We start from the raw sequence: 25519 nt of genomic DNA, 5'->3' as shown, positions 1-25519 counted from the left end.
TGGCAAAGTGCATTGTTCCTCCGTTTTTTTTTGTTTTTGTTTACGCTCAGCGTCCTGCCCAACAGAATTCCAATAGAATGCAAACCTAACAGATGGGCGCACAGTCCCATGGGCGAATGAGATTGGGAACGGAAGAAAACAGCATGTCTCTGGGTGTGCGTTTTGTGGTAAGGACGTTTTTACTGTTGTTTCGTATGTGTGCTGAGCTCTGTGCCCGATAAGCATGCGTTTCTAAACACTTTCAGTTGTTACCCTAGCGTTGTCCAGTGTCCTTTCTCGTGTGCCCGTGTTTTCCCGCTGCTCTCACCTTGTGTTATGGGTAATGGGTTATGGGGGTTTAACGTCCCAAAGCAACCCAGGCTGTGAGAGACGCCGTATAATGAAGGGCTCCGGAAATTTCGACCACCTGGGGTTTCTTAACGTGCACTGACATCACAGAGAACACGGGCCACTGGAGTTTCCCCTCCATCGAAATGCGACCGCCACGTCTGGGATCGAACCCGCGTCTTTCGGGTCATCAGCCGTGTGCCATGACCCTTGAGCCACTGCGGCGGACGCTTCCATCTTGTATGAAATTGCTACGTTTGTGCGCATTGGATGCTTGGCTTTTACAGGAGAGGGCTAACTGGAGTTGAATGACATAGGAATTTTTCCTGCCGATGATGTTGTTTAACTTAAGATGATGATGATAATGACGATGAGTGTTCTAATTTGTATTCCCTTACCGGCACACAAAGAGTGGCCTGATTGTGCCCAAAATGGTACCAGAAACTACGATTTAACTTACCTGCAAAGTGATTAGCGTAATGAATATTCGTGAAGTTACTCATTTTGTCTAGCGTATGTCTCAGATGTTGAAAACAGCGATAGGCAACATGGACCGGAGGAAAGAAACTCCTTGACTAAGAACTGGTCGCGTTATTCGTACCACTTTGAAATATTTATGATGAAAGACCGGGCGAAACTAGACAAATACATCTCACAAATTCACCACGGCTCAGATGGATCACGGATGTTATCGTACCAAGGGCGCACTACTTTCTTACCTGCTCTTTCCTTCTGTTTTCTTTTCATCGAGGTTCCGATCGTTGGCTATCCAAGAAAGGAGGTCATCAGAGGGCACCAAAGGAGGTCGTCTAGACAGCTTATTGTTGTCCTTGTGTTTTGGTTTCAAACTAAAGGCATCGAAATTGAATATGAGCGCGAAATTTTTGTGCCACACGTCGGAAAATCCCGAACGTGATTTGCATTACAAAAAAAAATGCGCAAATAAATAAACACATACTAACTTCCGAATTCATCAAATGCATTTGGTCACACAATGCGGCTTTTTATGTCAAGCCAGTAAATAACGTCTCCTTAGGGCATAGAATATTAGTGCAGTTCGTGAGTTTACACTTTGGAGACCACAGAAAGCCAGACAGAAATCAACGCTTTTGAATGGAGGCAGCGGCTTTAGCCCTGCGTTGATCACGTCAACCGCTAGCAGTTCTACGTCTAAGCACATCTGACCCGTTAGACATCACTGTAAAGCGATGAGTAATCCCACTTAACATAATCGCAGTGAAGAGCGTTGAGTCAGACAAGACAGATGTATGGACATTGGCTGAAGCTGATGCTCGCCGAAATCGTGAGCTTATTCGCAGTTTAACGGGAAAAGCAACTTAAAGCTGAGGCACACAACACATTGCTTTGCTCGTATTCTGAGGAGTTTTTTTTTTATTGCTAAATGTATACCGCTTGCAACCATCCAGCATGCGCTGTTGTTGTGAAGTAAGCGAATTTCCCGTTTCCCAGCATGAACTACCTTTGCATTCAGGTGTTCAAGAAAAGTCCGTATACTAGGCGATTGCAAACAGGTAATACGGGTCATGCTGCATGTGCGTGGCTTGAGAGGTACATGTGTTGAAAGCTAAAGTTGCTGCTGTAGACCAAAAATGGCTCAATCCGTAGTCGTTGAACGTGAACACCTAGATAAGATCGGATCTTATACCGATTCGAAGGCAGTCAATAACCGTTAAGAAGAGCTAGCACTCGAAAAAAAGTAGATCATGTCCTATTAAGTAAACATCTTTTTTAACTTTATTCAATGAATTTCCGCTTGTGCTGCATCTTTCTTGTGCGAAAGTGTCTAGTTGCGCATAGCGCCGTTGTGCACTAGTATTCCAGGCTCTGACCTCACCACCACGAAAATAACACGCACCGCATTATTTTAAACGCAGCTTCTCATACCTCACTATTCCCGACACGCGATTCTTGCTCAGACAAAGCCGCAGCCAGGGACAAGTAAAAAAAAAAGGAAAGGCCGCACTAACTACTAGTAAAAAAATCGTACTAAGAGCCGATTTTTTAACGTGATTTATTAGTAAAATGTTGTCATAGTACTTATCAGGAAAACACATTATCATGCCCCCACGATCGCTCCATACCTAGCTAGCTTTAAATATAAATTTATATACAAATAAATATGTACAGTAGTGACAATCAGCCAAAGGTAAAATTAAATAAAAAAAGTTGGAATGTTCTGCTTAGGATGCAATACAGAAAGTACCTTCTAGCTGCGAGTCGGCAATTTAGAGCGCATAATTAAGATTATCGAATAGCGACTACGTAGACAAGTCAGTCGTTGTTGATGACGTAAATGCTTCTTTTTATGCAAGCACAAAATCTATTTACATAATGGTGAAAGATACTACATTGTCTAGCTAAGAGATAAGCTGTGAGAAAACACTGCCGCATGGGACCTGATTGGTGCATGCACATTGTCTAGAAACGGCTTGAAACATTGAAGAGAAAGGAATATTTCCAGCTTGTTACCACAACTGATGCTAACTACGTTTTGAAGTACATGATACTGCTTACGTGAATCAAGAAATGAATAGGGTAATTACAGCACAACATTATGTATTTCCCGTTGTGTACCGTCTTACTTTCTTGTGATTTTGTCACTACTTCTTCAAGCTCACTTTCTTGAGACACAGTTCAATTTCAAAAGTCATGGTTCTGCGAAAGTCACATCCTACACTCTCGACGTCCGGCAACAGTCTTGTAGGTGTCTTTCTTGGACTTCGCAGAGACTAAGCCACCCTGAGGCTTGTACCTGTCTTGTGGAGACATGCAGAGGCGAGACTTTTCGGCATCTGTAACAGAGAAATGCAACGACCTTTGTGTCATTCGCGTAAAAAAGGGTGCTTTCGGTTCCCAGGGACAGCCTGAGTGTTCACTGATTGCTTAATTCCACAACGAACCGGCTTCTCTTGCTCGTTAAACTCAGGGCCCTTCTTTCTTCTTACTTTTCCACTCTCCGTCTTACCAGGGTTGCTTTTGTGGTTTAAGCATAAGTTTAGGAGGCCAATTTGACGTTCAAATACCGCCGAGTCAACCTGCTTGTAGTATAGTAAGCATGGCGTATTATCGTTTTTTATATTTTTTTAATACGAAAGCATCTGATGGCTCATTAGAAACGAAACTCGATGTCCCAAAAAAGTGCAGTCCTAAAATCAACGTGACCTGAAATACAAACACAAAATTTCTTTAAAGGTGCGGGGAATCGAACCCGAAACTTTAAGACTGCGAGGCGAGCACACAAACAGCACGCCACGGAACCGGATGTTTTGTCTTTTTTTGCCATTTTTGACAGCTTACAACATATCACAAACACATCCACGAAAATATGTCATGGGATGCTCACGTAGACAGTAGGGTAATCAAGCTGGCTCAAGTAATAGGGTTAGTATACCGCAATCATTCTGTACTGCCAACAAAGCTTCTTATGTTAATTCTATAATACCTTGTTTTCATGTCGACTTAAATATTGTCATTTAGTTTAGGCTACAACAAGCTATGTAAATTTGCAGAAGCTTCACAAATTACAGAAAATATATTTGAGAGTACTGGAAAATCTGCCTTTTAATTCACATACACATCACTTTTCCAGCAAATACAACATATTCCCTGCTACTAAATATTTTGATTATGTCTGTAAGGCTTTTAAGAATCGAGAGGCAAATAATGGTACACGTCTACATCATCTAGTCAGGTTACAAGAACATACTGCTAGACGCCAGACATGCCACACAAAACTTTGGAAAGTGGGAACGTTTAAAAGCACATTTGGCTTACAAAATTTACAAAACAAGTTACCCAGATTGTTAAAAAGATTACATTGTGCACATAATCAGTTTGAAAAGATGACATTTAAAGAACTTCGCAAGTATTTTATTACACAGTAAAAGTTTCTCTGCCATTTATATGTTTTCCTTGTCGCGTTTCTCACTCTAGATATACATAATTCTTGAATATTGTTCACACAAGCAATGAATATAATTTATTCATCACCTAACTCATCACCATTCCATTCCTGCTTACTGCTATTTAAACTGCCGGAGTGACCTCTTGCTTGCTCCTTTTTTTATTGTTTTGTTTGCTTGTTTTTGATTAAAAATGAAATGAATCATGTATTCTTGTGTATAAACTTGCGTTTACTTTATGTGGTTATTTATCTGCAGTTTCTTAGTTCCTGCAGTTTCTTCCTGTTTTGTGTGTAATGTGCCATGCCTTGCTGTAAAGTGTATAGGGGGGCCGGTGGCCTTGTCAAGCTGTCCTATGAGGCAGCTTTTACTGCCGGTCTCCCGTGTCATATCATATGGCGCAAATAATGATTATTATTATTATTATTATTATTATTATTATTATTATTATTATTATTATTATTATTATCATTATCATTATCATTATTATTATTATTATTATTATTATTATTATTATTATTATTATTATTATTATTATTATTATTATTATTATTATTATTATTAATATTATTATTATTATTATTATTATTATTATTATTATTATTATTATTATTATTATTATTTTCTGCGCTGCTCTCAAACATCAAGAGCGGGCATGTGTTTCTCCCACGTGAGAAAATCAAAACTTTTTCAAAAAACACAACTCTCCCATTAACCCTGATAACTACATCTCCAAACCATAGCTCCTTCTACACTTCACGCGGCTTAAGTATGTTTTCTTCGAATTAATCTCGGGCAGACAGCGCATTTTCATCGCAGTGTCGTACAGCCATCTTGCTTCGTCAAATGCTGTGCAGGCTAAGAAGGAAAATTACATCGTATCTATGAAGATCCGCCTCAACGTCCAGGAATCGTATCCCATACACTGCTGGTTGCCGAACGAAGGTAAGCCTAGTATATGCGTTGTCTTAAGAATGCATGAAAATAAGTTGGTGTGTCTTTAGAAAGGAAGCAAAAATTCATTAAAAATAAATATTTACTAAAAGAAATGCTTTCGCAATTCGAATTCAAAACACTCAAGTAGTCTGATGTTTCGTTCATAATTTTTTTTTGTTTTCTCAGCTATTTATAGAAAGTCATGTAGAAAGGCTGATTTATATACCTAAATTATGATAATGCAGCCAGCGAGAGGATTTGACGAGGCAGCACAACCACGACACAGACAAAAGCCTTCTGAGATTTCACTCACCGTAAATGTAGCACAGGCGTCCGTTAACAGATGACTTCACAAAAAGTTTGCTACGGCGAGGGATGGGGCACACTGAAGGGGAGCTTGTTGAGCGGCAGTAATTCTTTACAGTCGTCGCGTAAGGCACCTTGTTTCTGCAAAAGGGAATAAAACATGTATTAAAAGAACAGACCATTTTTAATGGCCATAATCCTGAGATAGGCGTGAAGTTTATCTTTCGCTGAGATCCCGGCACGCCACGTCTCGGCAAGAACGACTAATTTGCGATTTGTTTCCACGCTAAAATAGACCTGAGGAAAAAGCTCCCAGGCTCAATCCATTTGGTATTTCCTCAAGGGGATCTGCTGAAAATCAATCTCTATGCCGTCTTCATATTCTTGTTGGCCTGACAATTATGTTCATAACTTATTTATTGCTTTACTATTATAAGGAGGAAACGATCCGAAACAACTAAGTCACAAGTTTTTTTTTTTTTGGTTAGAAATTTTTAACCAGAAAGGACGTAAGGTCGTGTGCATGGTGAACGCATCGTCCGATATTAGCGAGCACGGGCCATTGTTAAAGGCCTAAACTGGCTATCATTTAAAGAGTGGGCTGGGGAGCTGGAGATGAGTGAGAGAAGAAAATTATCGGCTCATGTCTCAACTCAACCCGCACAACATGCGCAGAGATGATTTACGACCCTATTCAAGTCCTGTCTCATATGTGGTGTCCGACGATATACGAGAGAGATACTGCGTCATTTCCTTTCCCCAAAAACCAATTACCAACTGTTCAGGCTAATACTGAAAGCACAAGCAACAAAACAGGCTAATACATGTTTTTTACGCCCTTCTTGGGTGCTTTGGATTCAAGAAACATAAAGGGAGGTTGGGAAATATTCTGCTGATCTTAACATATGTCATTGACTGCTATTAACTAGTTATAGTGCGGCTTTGTCTCTTTTACTCTGATGAAATTAACTGGTTACAAATGTTTGCTTAACAAACAAGTAAAAATATTAAGTGCCACGCTCATACTGCGGCACAAAATCGAGTTCCACAACGCCTTCATTTCTCTTCAAACTAGTCGCATCTCAGTGATTTTTAAAGACACGGTGCAATTTAAGCATGTAAAGTTTGTCCTTCAATCAAATGACATTTATTTTCAGACTACAATTTAAAATAAGATAGCTAATGGCTACAAGTGAGAGGAAAGAAAACTTTTGTAGGTCACAAAAAAATTGGAAAATTGGTTGGTTTTTGAGGAAAGAAAATGGCGACGTAACTGTGTCACATATCTCGGTGGACACCCAAACCGCGCCGTAAATGATGGGACAAAGGAGGGAGTGAAGGCAGTAAGAAAGAAAGAGGTGCTGAACTGGAGGGCAGCAGAATAATTTTCGACCACCTGGGGATCTTTAACGTGCACTGACATCGCACAGCACACGGCCACAAAAAACTAACTCGGTGACACAATGGGGAACCTGCGCTGCCAAGGTGGCCCTGCAATTGTTCCATTCGGTGACTCAAAACTGCTTTTGTCAGCCACTTGGGCCGCTGCAAACGCGAGAACACATGCTGCGTGATTAGATACCCGCCTTTCGCTGACAGCATTCATTTCCAAGCTTCTCTCGGCGTAGCCCAGACAGCTGACGCACGGCATGTGCGCCTTCGACAGAGCGCGGAGGCTCACGCCAATAAGCTTCTGAAGTTGGCGAAGAAAAGTACTAAGAGTACTACCCAAAACTGCTTGCTCTTCTCGCTAGGCTGTGTGTTATAGCGCTGCAATCGGCACCGCAAACTTCAGCGGAAGTACCCCATACTTGTCCGTTCACCACGGTTCGCTTTGAAGACCTCGCACACGATATGCGGCGCGCGCCGGAAAGTGTATTCCTTGTCGCATGTCATGCCCTTCATTACAGAAGTATTCTGACTCACGTTTACGTGTTTTTTCTTCTTTTAATTTTTTTTGTGCAAAGATAATATTCCCGCATATATCTTCAACCGCCGAAGGTAATGACTGTGCGTGATCCGCTTCCTACGTGCAGCCATGAACAAGCACAAAGAAAACAGGCGAAGCGGCGATTTGACACGCGTCCGATGAAGCGGCTAACAAGAATCTGTCGTCGGATGCGGCCACGCACAAATAGACATGCAAATAGAGCTCGCGCCGCGAAGCCAGCAGCGCTTCGCGCGGGCTCTCAAGGCAGAGCGCCCCCGCGCGGGCGTTGCGCTCACCGCAAGCAGATGCTAATGCGTTAGCTTCTATTAATGTCCCGCTGTGAACGCAATTTCGCTTCCCGCTCCCTCCTGCCCCGCTTCTCCCCTTTCCGCGACTCCCGCAGCGCCCCCTGTTACCCCGCCTCCCACCTTCACCCTTGCCGTTCCCCAAAATGTGCACGACACGCGGTTCGTTACGGGACGATGCTTGCCCATCTGTTTTAAGCTGGGCGCTGTGTTTTTGTTGCAACATCTGCGCTGTGGCCTTTTTTTCTTTTTTCCTTCTAGTACTTCGCATAAAAGAGACGCGAGCGCGGAAATGAAGACAGCGCGGGTGGTCATTTTTTTTTCTTGATTACTTTTCCTAAACAGCAGCTGGGACAGCCAGTCTCCCAGATGTATTCCGGGGGCTTTGTAACCCGCGAAGCGTGGTGGTCGCGGTTTCTTTGGGGTCGTCTGTACGCATCGCGTGACGCGCATTACTGCTAATTCGTAATTCGCAAACCTGTCGGTATTGCTTCATCGACAACGTTGCCGAGCCTGCGCTGTGGCTTTCGGCGCTTGTCTCCTGACACTTTATTCTTTGCGCCGTTGTGCTTCCGAGCACGAGTTTGCGGATTCGAATCCCCAGCCCTGCGCCGAGCATTCAGCGCACGTGAAATGACATCAGTTGGTCGAGGTCACTTCGGAGCTGTCCGATTTGGTGTTTCTCCTAGTTGCTTTCTTAGCATTCCAAAGGAAAAATGGATCGAATGTTGCTAACGTCAGCACGGCGCTTGAAAAAAACGAGCACTTTGAGGCCGCGGGCTCGAATTTTATACGGCCGGGTGAGGCCTTCCTATTGGAGGTTGAATATCGCACTTAACGGGAGCCATCAGGCTTACAGGGGATATCTGCGCGTTACAGCGCAACACGGTTAACAATATCAAGATTTCCAAGTTTTAAATGCACTGCCATAGCTTTTTTGCTATGGATAGTAGGGGGACGGGCCGTTGAGGAAAATGTTCTCGCTACATCGAAATGAGGTTTGAAGAGCTTCGTAGAGTTTGTTGTTGATTCTTCTGTTGCCATTCACTCTCTTATCGTAGAGTTCCCGAGCTTTTGAGCTACAACCGTCAGTAGCTGCAATGATGATAACTACCTTCGCCAGTGATTAATCTATTGTAAATTTTCATTCACCACTGTAACCCTATCCGGAACAGCGCTGCAGGCTTGGTCTAAACTCAAGAAGCGGCGTCACAGTCACCTAACATGGCACTATCGAGCCAGTCAGAGCGCAAAAAAAGAACGCAGATAAGAGGGCGCTGCCCACCGACTAACCTTATTATTGTCTGCCGCGCCTTGCTCATGCGTCTTTTTTTGTGTTTGCTCCGAAATTCTTAAAGCGGGAACAATGCTTGTCACCCCAAATCATACGAACTAGGCGTTAGGTTCGGAATGCACCATGAAATTCACATGCCTGCCATGACGCCTAGCTTCGGAATGAATTTTTATAAAGCTTAGCAGTTGAATACAGCTCTTAAAACTCTTTTCAGGCCATTGGAGAGCTTTAGAATCAGTTTAAACTCTAATGTGTAGGGCACTAAAAGCAGTGACTAGTTTCTCTAGTGCTGTTTGTTACGAAATGAAATCCAAGCGATCTTATGAACAATGTAATAGTCCAGAAACACCGAGCGATGGGGCTTCAGAGCCTTGCGGATTTGCTAGAAATAGTTGTGCAGGACAACAGATACTGTGTTACGACAGCCTATTCCAAATGACGAGACAAGAAAAGAAAAGCAAGTAAAGCATTAAATGCACCCCGCGGGATTTTCTTCTTCGGTTCAAGAACGCTGATATATAAAACGACGAGAAAGCATTAATTAAACAACCCTCGGTTTTGCATACTTATCTAAGCTTTTCAACAAATGTTGCTCGGTAACCGTCACGGCGCTCGGCTGCTGACCCGAAAGACGCAGGTTCGATTCAAGCTGCCGCGGTCGAACTTCGATGAAGGCGAAATTCTAGATGTCAGTGTACGTTAAAGAACTCCAGGTGGTCGAAACTGCCGTAGCCCTTCACTACGGCGTCCCTCGTAGCCTGAGTCACTTTGGGAAGTTAAATCCCGAACAACCAAACCAATCGGAAAAGCGTGTGAGCTAAAAGCGCTCGAACAACTAATGCTGTTCGTTCGTCCAGCGTTGTCCTGCTTAACCCGTCAAGATCCGCCCAGTCGATGCTGTAACTGACTCTGCCTTTGCACCAAAGTGTAGGAAAACTGACAGAAAAATCTCCTCAGTTTATTCCCTGCCTCCTTTAGTTCGATGCCGGCAACATCTCTCGCTCCCACCGGCGCACGTTATGGCTGCAGGGTTCGTTTAGTCGTCGCGGTGTGGCGCCACTTAAATGGCGCCGTCATCATCATATCACGTTAGCGGCATAACAGTAAATTACGCCATGCTCCCGTGTGCTGGTATGGCGTGCCGAAGGCCCCTCCGTAATGGATCGCGTTGCGAAGAAAACCATATAAACTATCAAAAAAACATATTTTGTTCGCCCATTACTCATGGTATGTTGCTAGTTAGGGCATTCTTTCTCTGTCATTGCACTTCTGACGCAGACACAAAGGCTATCGCATCAGAAAGTGGAAGAAAGAGTGATAGGAGATGGCTTGACTTCGCAAAAGCGGCTGCTCTCTATGGCATTTAAATCAAGGAAGTGCATAACTTCATATATTCGTGGCCTATGCACCCCGGGGGGTTCTTAGTACTGCACTCGATGCAGGCAATTTTGTCCTTAATTACTTTTCTAAGTCTATTCCACTGTTTGCATCCACGCCAGCACTTAATGGCTTCGAGCTGAGCTCGCTATGAGTATGATTATAAAGCACTTTACCTCGCTTACACCGCCTTTCGTAAGCAGGGACGCTTTCGTAACCACAGTTTACGCAACTCGCGCCGTCCCGCCACCTTCCGCTACGGCGACTGCCGCCTCTGGATGGGCTGACCCACATGCGACGTTTCCCCTATTCATGAACAAAAATTTGTCGAAAGACTTAAAATGTGCAGCTCTCCGAGGCGTCGTCTTCAGGCTAGTTCTTAGAAACTCTGGTTTGCCAACATTTAAAACCTGGGAGGTCACAGTGACTCCTTTAGTATGGCGACCGGAGATGTTGCAATGACAGAAGTAGCGGCATGTCCAACATTCGCGGCCAATAATTTTGAAACTTTGAAAACTGTAATACAGTCTTATGTAAATACCGAAGGTAATGCTCTATTATTCTCATATGCAACAAATGCTTTCTTTTAAAAGTGCTTCCATCGATCGCATCGAACAGTTAAAGCTGTCATAGAAATCAAGTGGGGAACGCTCTTGACAGCGAAAAAGTTACTAGCAAAAAAAAATAACAATACTGGACTGCCATCGGATGATCTGCGGATATATTGATTGTTGTTCTGAGATACTACACTACATAAAAAATTGCGTTCATAAAAGGTTTCCACTCAAAAATTATTTTTCCAGAATTGTTGCGTATGTTTTTTAAACGGCTTTATCGGGTGCTCGTCCCCGTGGTGAACGCTATTGTTTGTGGCTTAGTACAGTGGGGAAAACACAACATGCGACAAAACGCGATAGTTCTGTACCTAGCGCCCCCTAACTTTTAAATGACCGTTATATGTATTAACCAGTGTTACCGTAGAAGAAAACAAGTCCTCTTGTCGAAACGCTGCCGAGCACCTTGGGGCTTTCCGGTCTCTTGTTCACTTTTTGTGTGTCAAGAAACCATTTGCGTTCCCTGACTTTGCAATGAATTATATTAACTTGACATTAGGATGTCATGACTGCACCGTATCCACTACAGTTAAATTTAATTTTGACGAGATTGGCCCGTTTTAAGCACTGCAAATCATTGCGAAGTGAGCTTTGGCGAACGCGATAGCAGTACGAAAGGTACTAAATTTTAGACGCCACATTTTTCAAAGCTTTCCAGCTTAATCAATCTGGCGTCCTAGATTAGGGCAAATTTTAGATTAGATTTTGGCATTATCATATGCAACGTTTTGAAATCGTGCGCCCCAAGTGATTAACAAGGTGTTATTTTAGCACCAGGCTACATGCGACGCAAAACGTGACGTCGTGAAGTTCTGGAGGAAATGAAGAAAATGTAATCAGGTCATTGCGTGCTCTAAATCACTACTCTTGTGTTTCCGCTCTCTGCTATAGTCAAAACATATAAAACTAAAACAATGAATACTGGCTGCTGAGCTGCAAACATGAAGAAAGCTCTGGAGAGACACACGCAGCGCCGGCATCATCAAGTGTTATGGAGCTCCCAAAAGTGCCTATTACAGAACAGAAAAGAAACTGAGAGAATACAAAAGACAAAACCTTTTTTATACAGTTTTGCGGACCTCAGTGTCGCACTATGTCCAGCGAGCATGGACAGCTACTTGTATAAGCCATCAGCCGCTGTTCTCTCTGGCCTTCAATCGCATACAGACCCTCGTGTTCACGAGGTATATGAATCGAACCAAATCGCATATCCTTTCAACATGGCAGAGCGAAATAACAATAACTGTGATACTAAAATACAAGAAAGTTCCGATGAAAGAAGGAAATTTAAAAACATCGAGTGGCGAAGCTACACGCAGGGTCCGCTAATAGAACTGCGTAGAATTTAATGCGCCTTGGAACAAAATGAAGTCGCGTCCGGTCTAAGTACAGCGTCTGTCAGTCGAATGTGCTTTGAGGGATTGTTTAGATTTCCTTGGAGCCGGATTCATACGCATTCTTTGCAAGGAATGCGTATGATTACCATTGCTGCTTGGGTTTTATCCGTTCACTATTTCATTTTGCCCAGCTGGGGCAAAACGCGACATTTAGAAGTTTTAAATTTCATTATATTTTACTGTGAACCTATTCAGATTGCCTTGCAATAAGTTGGCACTAGTGATGCCAGGACTGTGAGAAATAATTCTTCAGTGTTTGCTCTGATTTTTGCGAATAAGTATTAGTAGCCGTTATTTTCAAATAAGTTTCGCGTTTTTCCTAATCGAAGATGTCACACCCGCTTCAATGCTGCACCGGATTTTTAGAGTTCTCGCTAATAGAAGGATTTTAGGACTGTAATAAGCGAACTGAAAATATTTCATTTCGTTTCCACATTTTAAGAAAATAATGAGAAGCAGCCTTTTCAATGCATTGTGCAAGATTTATAGCACTTATATGCGCTGCAAAAAACTCTGAAAGCCAGTACAAAGGCTTTACAAAAACGGATACTAAAGTAAACTATGAGAGTAAATTGACCATGTACAAAAAATTGGCAGCAATAGGTCCGAACTAAGCAAGAAATCTTTTTGTGCGCGTGCGGCCGTGACTTTCGCGATATTTGCTCTCGACAGTTGTCCTGTACATTATTGTAAAGTCGTTTTTTGATTGTGCCGCCTATACTGTTGAAACTAGTGTGCACGCCATTCTAGCTCAACGGTAAGCATATATATGAAAATGTCAGAACAGAAAACACTGAAGCAGTCGGTCCTAAAATAATGAAGAAAAGCCATTTCGTTTAATATCAGCAGTGTTTAAAAAAAAAAGAGCGTAGGAATACTGGCGAACAAGGCACGCCAGTATTTTATGAATTAACTAGTAATATTCTATTTAAAAATAATAAGCAATGGCGGTTATTCTCACTAATACGAATAGACAATGCTCCTGAGTGGAGATATTTCTCGTTTATAGGTGTGATATGTTTCCTTCGGTCACTGATTGAAAGCACGACGCACGGTGGCAGGACTGGTTGAATTGAGAAGCTGCGAACGCCATTTGTAAGGTACCGTCTGACCAATAGTAGACACTGCCCCAAACGCTTAATCGTTTTCCCCTCCAGCTATTTACCTCTTCACCTGCTCCACTTCTTTTCTCTTCATCTACCTTGAGGCTTTAATGACGGCTGCCTAGCAACCAACAAAACTGTTCTTTTAACGTCTTTGCTGCAATATCAGCGGCATCTAAGCATTTCAAGCGTCCTGCGTGCAGTTTGGCTGGTGCAGTTCCTGCGGCCGGGCCTCATCATATTCATTACGAGGCCCTTTTTGCACTGTTAGCAATTGCGTCTCGACACTGCTCGTTTTATAGACTTAAAGACCTGTCGTCATTGAGCAATAACTGCAGAGCTCCAAAGTGCACATTTGAAGTTGGTCATCGCGCTTTCTTTATTGGTTGTGCGCAATAACGTCGCTGGTGTACCAATAGACTGTCTTTAAACACATGAATTCACGCCCGCTACCGTAATCCTCTTACGCGAGTACTCTGCTGAGCCTGTGACATGGCACTTAATATAGACGACATTGATTCTGTACTAATTCTTTTTTGAAGAGAAAGAACGAAGGACTTGGAAAACTAAAGGAAGTGTTATTGCAGCCTATAGTTTTTTAAAAACCACAATCTGTAATCAAGATATTGCGCTTATTGCTAATCAGAGGGTGAAATACACTGACGCTAATGTCGGGATAGCCAAATCCATTGACCTTCAGTCACCTGAGGCAGGCATAGATACTTTTAGAAATTTGTAGTAGCCCATTAAACTAGCGAAAATAAGGGAATTTCAAACAAAACTTATTATGTGACAGGCTGTAGTTACGGCGTAGCAGACAGTGAAAAACAGCAACAACAAGTATTATAGCAATTTAACTGGTACACTAAGGCGAGAGACGTATTCGACCTTGGAAAGAATTGCGAAAAGACAAACTGTACGCAGATGCAGCGCGAGTACAGGGCACACTACGCGAGGAGCCCTCGTGTACTGGCCGTTAACATAACGCGGTCAGGTTCGGGCACCCGAGGTAGCTACCAGCTAGAGTGAGCGTTTGTATACATAGTCCTGCGCGTCTCGGAGGGATCAAGTGTCACTTTCAAAGCTCAGAAAACAATAAAGATAACGAGGTGTCAGCCATTGCTTGAAACAAATGAAGCATTGCGATTTTATTTATTCTGTGAAACTTCTATTTGTGAATAAATTTTTAAGAATGGCCACTTTCGAAGCCAAATTACACGTCACAAAATGGTCGTAGAAACGTCATTAGCGTAACAAACTGAAATTAACTGTAACTGTGCCCAGGGCTCTCATGGTTAAAGTCTCAGTGATGCATCCTAAAGGAACGCCGAGCACAAATTTAAGCCGGCCTACATCGATACACGCTGAACACGAGTACGCATATATAGGAGTACAAACGGAGCAAGCACTCCTCTAGCACAGTCTCTTTTTAACTCCGTTTTGTTTAGAGTGTATATTACCGCATTGCCGCAGCAAGCACGCTACGTTGGCTTAACAGTGTACGTGCTAGGAAAGTGCAAAGAACGAAATTCAAGTGTCGCCACCACCAGCTGATTTCAGAAGCAAACTGCGTTGCGCAGACAGTTTTTTGGCGCAGATCCCAAAGGCCACGCTGCGCCGACATTCATTTCAAAACAGTAATCATGGAGTCCTTTTTTTCTCTGTGAAAATTAGGTTTGAATCGTGTGGAAGGTTGTTTTTAAATGCAATTTTCTCAGCAATAATTGCGCCCCTCTGCGGGACAACCGTCAAAGCAGCTAGGGAAGAGAACAAAGATTGGATGAGGTTACCCTCAGTGTCCCGTTAAGCATAAATAAATCCTGTAAACATTTGCCCCTGCTGCGTACGCAACCAGCAGTAAACTTTGCTTCTGTATCAAACCCTCCTCCCCCTCCACCCCCCCCCCAAAAAAAAAAGAAAGCAGATATTTCTGTAAACTAATTGCTTTATTTTGCCTCGGAACCTGTGCACAGATATGAACAGACTGATCTAAAGCACTGGAGGTGTGTGCTGCATAGCAAATAAAAGAAAAATCTTAATCTTAGTGCACTTGCTTTGTTGGAGGGCTCCGCGCTTGTGCTATTTTCTTTTTTTCTGACTCGAGTGCCAGAATACTGTACAAAAACCACAATCTGGTTTCTATACAGCCCATTCACGGCTACTCAGCTTAAAATTCTAGAGCCACCGCTCCAAAGTTCTTAAATTTCAAGAAATCACCATCTGGTCGCCAAAGTTTAAACATCCCCTCTGACATTCTGCAGACCGACATCACTGCAGCATCAACCTGGCAAGAATCTGCCCGTAGGTCTATGCCAGTTACATTCTGCGTCAGAGATAAGAAACAGGTTTCTGTCCCCCTCAACAATAGTTGTTCTAGCTGGGCCATCTGCTCTTCAACTGACTTTGAAACACTTATCAACTGATTAGATCGCACCAGTGCTGCAAGAAATAAACTCCCCCATTCCATTATCGAAGAAAACCTGGACCCTTGCTGTGAAAACCAAATGCTAGTAAGGACGCCAGTGAAAGTGAATCGCGTTTGGAGCGAACAACGATGGCCGCAGAAAATATAAAACTGCGCTCCTCGTCTCAGTTTCTCTCGCTACGGTCGTCAGCTCCTGGTGAGCATGCCGTATACTCTTACCTTCTTCTTATGCCTTTATTCTTTCATACTTGCTTCCATGTTTCTTTTCGCTCGTTTTATTTTCTCGAACCACCCCACGACAGGCCCATACGCGTACCCCCCCATTCTCTCGTTCCACTCAGTCCGTAATCTTGATTCCTATTTTGGCTGGCAAAGATAAGTTCGCGCCGCACTCCCGTTCTAAAATTTGTGGAACGAACGAAAGCCGAGCTCCATGAAAAAAAAAAGAAACCGACCGCATAAATCTGCAAGGGGCCACAACCATCTGGAGCTATGCATGGTAGCTCAAAATAGCCTGTATGATAGTGGGCGTGCGTAACAGTAAAGGAGCGTCCTACTAATGCTCCGGATAAAAAGTAAAAAAAAAAGAAAACACTTGAACTTAAGCACAACTAAGGGGGACACAATGCTCTCCCGTTTCCGTGTTGGAGAGCGGGAGTGGGTAAAGGAAGAAGGAACTTTCTCCCAGCCTTCGTTAGTGGAGCCGAAAAAGCTCCAGGGCCAGGAGATAAGCGTCATCCCCAACAGCGCGAGCCCGTGCTTGCGGGGCTGGGTGCGCGTTCCCATTTACATGAGTCCTCGTGCGTGATAAATGGAGCCGGCCCGCGGACACCCAGCGACAGAGACCGGCCGGTGGGGTGCATTTTGAGTGGCACCCTTATGCACTCTGCTCAAGGAGAGCGGAACGTGTTCATGCAAAGCCGCATTAGCGGAGAGCACAAATTCACGTCGCCGTTGAAGCCCCGCTATATTCCGGCTCCATCCTGCTTTCCCTCTCTAGTTCGTCGCGTGTATTAGTGGGCTCATTACAATTCCCGGTTCACTTCGCTTTTCGCATGTTTATGAGCAAGGAACCGCGGCAAGCTTAGAACGGCTATAATTATTGTCTTTTGGTTTTAATGATGCGCTTCGGGAAGAAGCGCTCCGTACGTTAATCCTCAGTGAGACGATGATAAACATGCTGTGCGGAAATGTACAGCGATTACTGTGTGAGTTCTTCCTCAAATGGCGTGCTTTCCGCCCGCGCTGCGAAATAGCATGGGTTGCTCCTTCACGTGATTGAAATGAAGCTCTTTCATGCTGTATTTCTCTTTCTGCAGCGGCTATTACCAACGTCCATCCTGTCCTCGCTGCTTTCAGATGCTTTTCAACAATATGCAGCTTGATATTCACTGACATTCGCCGCCGCCCTTTCTTCTAAGGCCTGTACCAACGGTAGATAATTTTTATTCCTTTAGCTTTCATTCCTATATCCCCTCGAACGTAGGGGCTTACCCAAGCCAGGCCATACCAGTCGCCAGCACCAGTGACAAATTTAGGGCAGAACCATGGCAACAAACGCTAAAACAAGTACTCTGTTAAAGTATACACAAAAACGCGTCCCCCTAATTCCGCGGAAAAGAAAATGTTAGTTATTTAATCTTAGGCCTAACGAACACACGTGGCGTGAGGGCAGCCCGAAGCAACAAAAAGTTTCCATTTTAAACCACTCCTATTGATTTGACTAGATACGAGTTACTTGTCCCAACGCGAAAAGATATTTACGTCTTTAAGGAATTCTGTTGGAATGCGTTCTGTGTCTTCTTCACGGCTTTCGGTAACGTTATCCCACGTTCGTAAGCACCTATTTTGTCTTGGAGCCAAGTAATTATAAACATATGCTTTCCATGATATTCTACGCAAATTATTTACTACCATACATCGCAATCACTCGTGCATTTGACGTGAAAAACACGATGCGCTATTTTGATATTAAAAAAAAGGCGCGACCAACTTGACGTTGCTTCATATAAATGAAACAGATACTAAGACTGCACCCAACTCAAGTTTACCGAGGATGCGTTTTGAGTGCCGATTTTTTGGTAACCTTGGAAGGAGGCACTCTGAGTATAGTTCTAAGAGAAAAAAAAAAGCAATGGTACAATACTTCTGTGTGCTAAATCAATGAAATACCAATAAGTCACACCGCAATAGGAGAACACGTTTGAACACCAAAACACATATTTGCGGTGGTCAAAGATAGGATTTCAGGATGTTTGAAAATAAAACTATTGACATCGTACGCAAATCGATTTTTCCAGTATGCTATGCGACTAGACCGGCGTAAAGTGATAGGATAACTGTCGTTGTTAATGTCATGTTTGAATACCATTATTTCACTAAGTTTTACACACTGCAGGCAGGCCGCATTTTTTATGCAGGAAACTAGAGGCGGTTACATTTAGCCCAATTCGTTTTGCACACTTGCTTTCCGAATAATTCACGCCCAAATTTCCACTCAATATATGTTATTAAGCAGTCAAGAGAATGACATAGCCGCAAAGCTCCTTTCCGACGTGACATGGGTGAGCCGAGAATTAAAATGAAAAAAATACTTCGCTTAACATTATATCAGATGTCATTAGTCGGGAGAAGGCCTATAAAAGCTTTATGACTTTGTGCTGCTCGGCAGAGTGGATAAATAATTACTACACCTGCAGTGCAACCACCAGGAAAGCACCTGACCCGAATGCCCCTAGGAGCTCGTGAACGCAGCTGGCACTTTCTCAATCACACCAACACCTCGGCCATGTGAGCCTTAACAAGGCATCCTTAACTCAAATGACAGCCAGAAGAGTCGGTTTAGTCGGATCAAGCCCTGTCCTACTCTAAGATATTACGCGCTAAAATTCACTCTCTATCATGTCCGTTGGGCACTAAATGGACAGGGGTACAGCATGGTATGACAATCGGAAAAGAGGCGAATAAATTTTAGACCGAAAGCTATGCTTCACGACCCAAGCTGCAGAAGCCGTTTCATCGCTGAAGCTTGAATCAAATAAATAAGTAAATAAATACATAAATAAAATATATGTTGCATGTTAAAGAACCCGATGTGGTCAAAATTTTTTCAATTCTTCACTACAGCGTCCCTCAAAGCCTGAGTCGCTTTGGGACCTTAAACCCCCTTAAACCATAAACCACTGCCGCGACTGGGTTTCGAAACAGCGGGGGAGCGAACAGATCAGCTTCCCTGGCCAGTGAACGAGACATAAGGAAAACATGCGACAGGCTCCCGCTATCAGAGTTGCACTCAAGAAAGTGTGCCGGAAATCACGCTCTTTCGCAAGGAGTCATCATCATCATCATCAGCCTGACTACGCCCACTCCAGGGCAAAGGTCGCTCCCATGTCTCTCCAATTAACCCGGTCCTTTGCCAGCTGCGCCCACCGTATGCCCGCAAACTTCTTGATCTCATCCGCCCATCTTTCTGCTGCCCCCTTTCATGCTTGATTTCTATTGGAATCCAATCCGTTACCCTTAAGGACGAGCAGTTGTCTTGTAATCTGTTACATGCCCTGCCCAAGCCCATTTCTTCCTCTTGATTTCGACTAGGATGTCGTTAACACGCGTTTGTTCTCTCACCCACTCTGCCCGCTTCCAGTCTCTTAACGTTCCACCTATCATTTTCCTTTCCTTGGCTCGCTGTGTTGTCCTTATTTTAGGCTAAACCCTTTCCGTTAGCCTCCACGTTACTGCCCCGTAGCTGAGTACCGGTAAGATACAGCTGTTGTACACTTTTCTCTTGAGGGACATTGGTAAACTGCCATTAATGATCTCAAAGAACCTGCCACATGCGCTCCACCCCATTTTTATCCTTCTAGTTATTTACCTCTCATGATCCCGATCAGCGGTCACTACTTGCCCTATGTAGACGTATTCCTTTACAACTGCCAGCACCTCTCTGCCAATTGTAAACTGCTGTTCCCTTGCTTGACTGTTGGACATTACTTAGGTTTTCTGCATGTTATTTTTAGACCTGTCGTTCTGCTCTGCCTGTCTAGCTCACTGATCCTGCTTTGCAGTTAATTTCCTGAGTGACTCAGCAAGGCAATTTCCTTAGCGAATCACAGATTATTGATGTATTCTCCGTGAACTCTTATTCCTAACAGTTACCAATTAAGGCCTCGTAATACCTCCTGTATACAGGCGGTGAATAGCAGTGGCGAGATAGCGTCTTCCTGCCATACGCCATTCCTTATTAGAAATTTTATGGGGATTTTATGGAGGACTATGGTAGCTGTGCAGTTGCTGTTGACATCATCCAGTATTTTCTCATAAGGCTCTTCTACAACATGATTCCGCAATGTCTTCATGAATGCCGAGGTTTCAACTGAGTCAAACTCTTTCTCGTAATCGATAAAAGATATATATATATATATATATATATATATATATATATATATATATATATATATATATATATATATATATATATATATATATACATAAAATTCAAAGTTGAAAACGCTTCATTTAGCCATAGATTTATTTTGAGTCGACGTTTCGGACAGAGCTTGTCCTTTCTCAAGACACATATATATTGTCACGACTGAAGTCACAGGGAAGGTACACGTTGCCGAGGACCAGAGAGAATAAGGTCGGCTTGCCGTACCGATCACAGAGTCACAGAGACCAGCACCAGCTCGCCGCTCGTGCCCACAACAACCGCTTCGTCGTCGTCGGCACCAAACAAGGCTGTCGCGCGGCGCTAGGCACGTGGCATTATTTCCCCCCGTGAAAGAAAACATCGTCGCGATGACAAGGTGAGAGGAAGAAAAAAATAAAAAAAATGAGGTGAACTGTACAATAACGCAAGGTTTCACTTGCAGGAAGCGCTCAGTAGCGCGAAAAGTCAGGCTTTAAGCGCACCACATGCACAATTTCAGGCCGCTGGCGTCGAACACTGACGGTCACAGTTCCATCTGGAATGACTTCGTAATTAACGCTGTTTAAGCGGCGCAGGACTTTATAGGGTCCGAAATAGCGGTGGAGTAGTTTCTCGCTCAAGCCTTTGTGGCGCACGGGGGTCCACACCCACACTTGGTCCCCTGGTTCGTAGTGGACTTCCCTGTGCCGGAGGTTATAGTGGCGAGCGTCGGTGGCATGCTGCTCCTTGATGTGCAGGCGGGCCAGCTGACGGGCTGGCTCGGCCTTTTCTGCGAAATGGGCGGCATCGGGTTCGACCGTTTCTTCCCCGCACGGGAGCATCGCGTCCAGCATCGTGCGGGCCTCTCTGCCATATACGAGACGGAACGGAGTAAACTTCGTGGTTTCCTGCGGCGCCGTATTGTAGGCGAAGGTGACATACGGCAGGAACTCGTCCCACATTTTATGTTCGACGTCGATGTACATTGAGATCATGTCCGCCAAAGTTTTGTTTAGTCGTTCCGTTAATCCATTTGTCTGAGGGTGATACGCTGTTGTTGTGCGATGCTCGGTATGGCTGAGAGTTAAGGTGTCCCGCCGTAGCCGAGCTGTAAACGCCTTTCCTCGGTCAGTAATGATGGTCGACGGTGCACCGTGTCTGAGCACAATGTCGTTCATAAAGAATCGAGCAACTTCGCCGGCAGTACCTCGGGCAAGGGCCTTCGTTTCGGCGTAGCGTGTTAAGTAGTCTGTGGCTACTACGATCCACTTGTGTCCGTTCGAGGATAAAGGAAATGGGCCTAAAAGGTCCATGCCCACTTGCTCGAAAGGTGTGAGGGGTGGTTCAATAGATTGCAACATACCGGATGGCTTGAGCGTGGTTTTTTTTCGCCGCTGGCATTGTCGACAACTCTGTACGTAACGTCTAACGTTCGGAGAAAGATGTGGCCAGTAATAGTTCTGCCGGACTCGGTTTAGGGTGCGTGTAAAGCCAAGATGCCCTGAAGTTGGTTCGTCGTGGCAGGCCAGGAGGATTTCGTGCCTTAGATCAGCCGGTATGACTAGCAGGTATATTTTCGCACTCGACGTAGGATTCTTCTTATAAAGCACCCCATTGCGGAGGCAATACGACGACAACCCCCGGGCAAGATACCGGGGTATTGTAGGATGCCCACCTTCAAGATGGTCAATAATCAGCCGCAGCTCGTCGTCGGCACGCTGTTAGGAGGCGAGATCGGACGTAGTGACTGCTCCGAGGAAGCTATCGTCGTCGGTGGCATCTGACGAACGAGGGCCGACGGGTGCGCGGGACAGGCTATCAGCATCGGTGTGCTTCCGGCCAGACTTATAAATAACATCGAAATCGAACTCCTGCAGGCGCAATGCCCAACGTGCTAAGCGGCCACAAGGATCCTTTAAGTTTTTCAGCCAACACAATGAGTGATGGTCAGTGATGACACGAAACGGACGGCCATAAAGGTACGGGCGGAACTTGGCAGCGGCCCATACTACCGCCAAACATTCTTTTTCAGTGGTGGAATAGTTACACTCTGCACGGGAAAGTGCACGGCTGGCGTAGGCAATTACTTTCTCGACCCCGTCTTGGTGCTGAACAAGAACGGCACCAAGGCCGACGTTGCTCGCATCCGTGTGTAACTCTGTGTCGGCATCATCGTCGAAATGTGCCAGGATCTGGGGTGACTGGAGCCGGCGTCGTAACTCGTCGAAAGCCATCTGCTGCCGGGCGCCCCAGGAAAAGGATGCGTCATCTCGAGTTAGGAGAGTCAGAGGGCTGGCCATCTGTGCAAAGTGTTTGATAAAGCGACGATAATAGGAGCACAGCCCCAAAAACCGTCGGACTGCTTTTTTGTGGGCGGGGACGGGAAAGGCAGCAACGGCAGCAGGTTTCTCATGGTCAGCTCGGATGCCATCAGCACTCACGATGTGCCCAAGAAACTTCAATTCGGTGAACCCGAAGTGGCACTTTTGAGGCTTGAGAGAAAGGTTGGCAGACCGGACAGCTTCGAGAACAGTTCTCAGGCGGCGCAGGTGTTCTGTGAACGTCGGTGAAAAAATTATCACGTCGTCGAGATAAACAAGGCATGTCTGCCACTTAAGACCTGTGAGCACAGTGTCCATCATCCGCTGGAAGGTGGCAGGAGCACAGCAGAGCCCGAATGGGAGGACGCGGAATTCATAGAGCCCATCTGGTGTTACGAAGGCAGTTTTTTCACGGTCCCTCTCATCAACTTAAATTTGCCAATAACCACTCCTGAGGTCAATGGAGAAGTACTTGGCTCGGCGAAGTCGGTCGAGAGAGTCGTCAATCCGTGGCAGCGGATAGACGTCCTTCTTTGTCATACTGTTAAGTTTCCGATAGTCAACGCAGAAACGAAGTGTTCCGTCTTTCTTTTTAACGAGGACTACAGGCGACGACCATGGGCTGCTTGAAGGTTGAATGACGCCATCGGCGAGCATTTCCTTGACTTGCTGTTGGATAGCGTCTCTTTCCCGAGGAGACACACGATAGGGCTGCTGATGGATGGGTCGAGTGCCTTCATGCGTGATAATCCGGTGTTTAATGACCGACGTTTGCTGCACTTTAGATGAAGAAGTGAAGCACATACGAAACTCCAGCAATAGATCTTGGAGTTGCCTCTTTTCAACGGAGGAAAGGCTAGAATTAATGTCGACAGCGTGTACGGCCTCATACGGTTCAGTGCTAGGCGTGGCTTCCTCTGAAGCAAAACATTCGGCGACTTCGTGCAGATGGTCGACGTAAGCGATGACAGTGCCACGGAACAGATGTCGATGTTCATTGGAGAAATTGGTGACAAGCACCTCCGTCTCTCTTCCACGAAGGAAACAAAGACCTCTTGCCACAGAAACTCCCAAGGCGAGTGAGAGGGAGACATTAGGCTCAACAACCCGGAGGCCGTGATGTGGCTCCTCACAAGTAACTCTGGAGAGGATGCTGGCACGTGGTGGCACTGTGAGGCTATCATCGGCGACTCGCAGCGTGGAGTGGGACCCGCGGTACTCATGCCTTTCAGTGGCCAGTTTGGCGGAAAACGTCACCAAGAGGTTCGGTAGATCTATAGTGGCACCGTGCTCACGAATGAAGTCGATGCCAAGAATAACATCACGAGAGCATTCGCGTAGAACAAGAAAAGTCGCAACAAATGTGCAGCCTCGCACCGTAACCCGGGCTGTACACATACCCAGTGGTGCAACCACATGTCCGCCTGTCGTCCGTATGTCTGGTCCGTTCCATGGCGTCACCACCTTTTTCAGTGTCCTTGTAAGCCGCCCGCTAAGGATAGAATAATCGGCTCCCGTATCAACTGAAGCGCTGACCTCCTTCGTGTCGACGATAATAGGGATGTCCAGGGAGACCCGGCCAAGACCAGGGCCTGTCGACGTCGGTTCGGAGTGAAGTGAGCGGTGTGGCGGCGGAAGCTGGACGGCGGTTGGGTGGTCGGCGTCGGGACAATTTAAGCGACACGGCGGTGATAACTGGTCGGCGATGCGGACGACGTCGGGGCGATCTGGTCTGTGCGGCGAAAACTGGACAGGAATTCGGCGTTCGACGTCGGGGCGAATCGAGCGGTGCGGCGGTGGAAGCTTTACGGCGAATCGGTGTGCGGCGGCTTCGCCCCCAAAGGTCGCCGGAGCTAGTTTTCCCGATGAGGGCTCGAGGAACCATGGCGTCCAGCGGTATACCGTGGCCCAGAAGGCGAAGAGCGACGAGGCGAAGGCGAGCGCGACTCGCGACGAGGAGAATGTGGCAGACTACGCTGGCGGGTGACGTACTCGGCGATGTCCTGAGGCCGCTGACCAGGCCGTGGACGAGGGCTGTCGGGGGAAAATCCTCTAAGGCCCATCTGACGATAAGGCCACTGCCGGTAGAGGTGACCTGCTTCGCCGCAGTGGTAGCAGAGAGGGCGGTTATCTGGAGCGCGCCAGAGATCAGTCTTCCGGAGCGCCTGGCGCCGATCTGCCCAAAGGGGCAGTGGTTCCGCAGCGTGCACAGCGACCTGAGGTTGCGTGTAAGGCGAAGAGGTAGGTAGCAGGGCTGGGCGGCCTGTGACATCAGCATAAGTAATCCGCTGAGTGGGGCCCGGGGGTGGTTGTGGAACGACTGTACTTGTCGGTGGCGTGAGTGCGTTCTGGACCACCTCACGGATGATGCTGGCCAGGGAAGCTGCACCAGGAGTAAATGATCCATGAAGTTGCTGGAGCTCCTCGCGAACCACGGTGCGAATGAGGTCGCGAAGGGAGCTCATATCTTGCCCGGGATTGTAGTCGGTTCGGTCAGACGGCGGTAGTGTGGAGATGGAATTCAGCGGCCGACCGTACTGGCTGCATCGCTGCTGTAGCAGTTTCTCCATGGTCACAGCTTCAGCCAGAAACGCCGCGACTGTGGTGGGCGGGTTCCGCACGAGGCCGGAAAAAAGCTGTTCTTTGACGCCGTGCATCAGGTGCCGCACCTTCTTCTCCTCACTCATGGACGGGTCGGCGCGATGGCAAAGGCGCGTGACGTCTTCAACGTACATTGCGACCCCTTCGTTCTGACGCTGAACTCGAGAGGTTAGGGCACGCTCGGCATTCTCTCGGCGGTCACTGTTGGCGTACGTACCGAGGAGCTGGCTTCGGAAGGCCGGCCACGTAGAG

At 45.7% G+C, this 25519-nt stretch overlaps 1 protein-coding gene across 1 annotated transcript in view; it reads right to left on the bottom strand.

Moving 5' to 3' along the window:
- Positions 1-2341: 2341 nt before the first annotated feature.
- Positions 2342-25519, bottom strand: part of LOC144123200 (neural cell adhesion molecule 2-like) — a 253850-nt gene continuing 230672 nt past the window's right edge. The window contains exons 11-12 of the mRNA XM_077656072.1: positions 5500-5633; positions 2342-3140 (exon numbers count right to left, since the gene is read on the bottom strand). The gene's annotated coding sequence lies outside the window, so the exon portion shown is untranslated. The remainder of the gene's footprint in view (positions 3141-5499; positions 5634-25519) is intronic.

Source organism: Amblyomma americanum, chromosome 3 (assembly GCF_052857255.1).
Source record: "Amblyomma americanum isolate KBUSLIRL-KWMA chromosome 3, ASM5285725v1, whole genome shotgun sequence".
Lineage (NCBI taxonomy): Eukaryota > Metazoa > Arthropoda > Arachnida > Ixodida > Ixodidae > Amblyomma > Amblyomma americanum.
The sequence above is the reverse complement of the archived record's forward strand: the minus strand, read 5'-3'. Positions and strand labels throughout refer to the sequence as shown.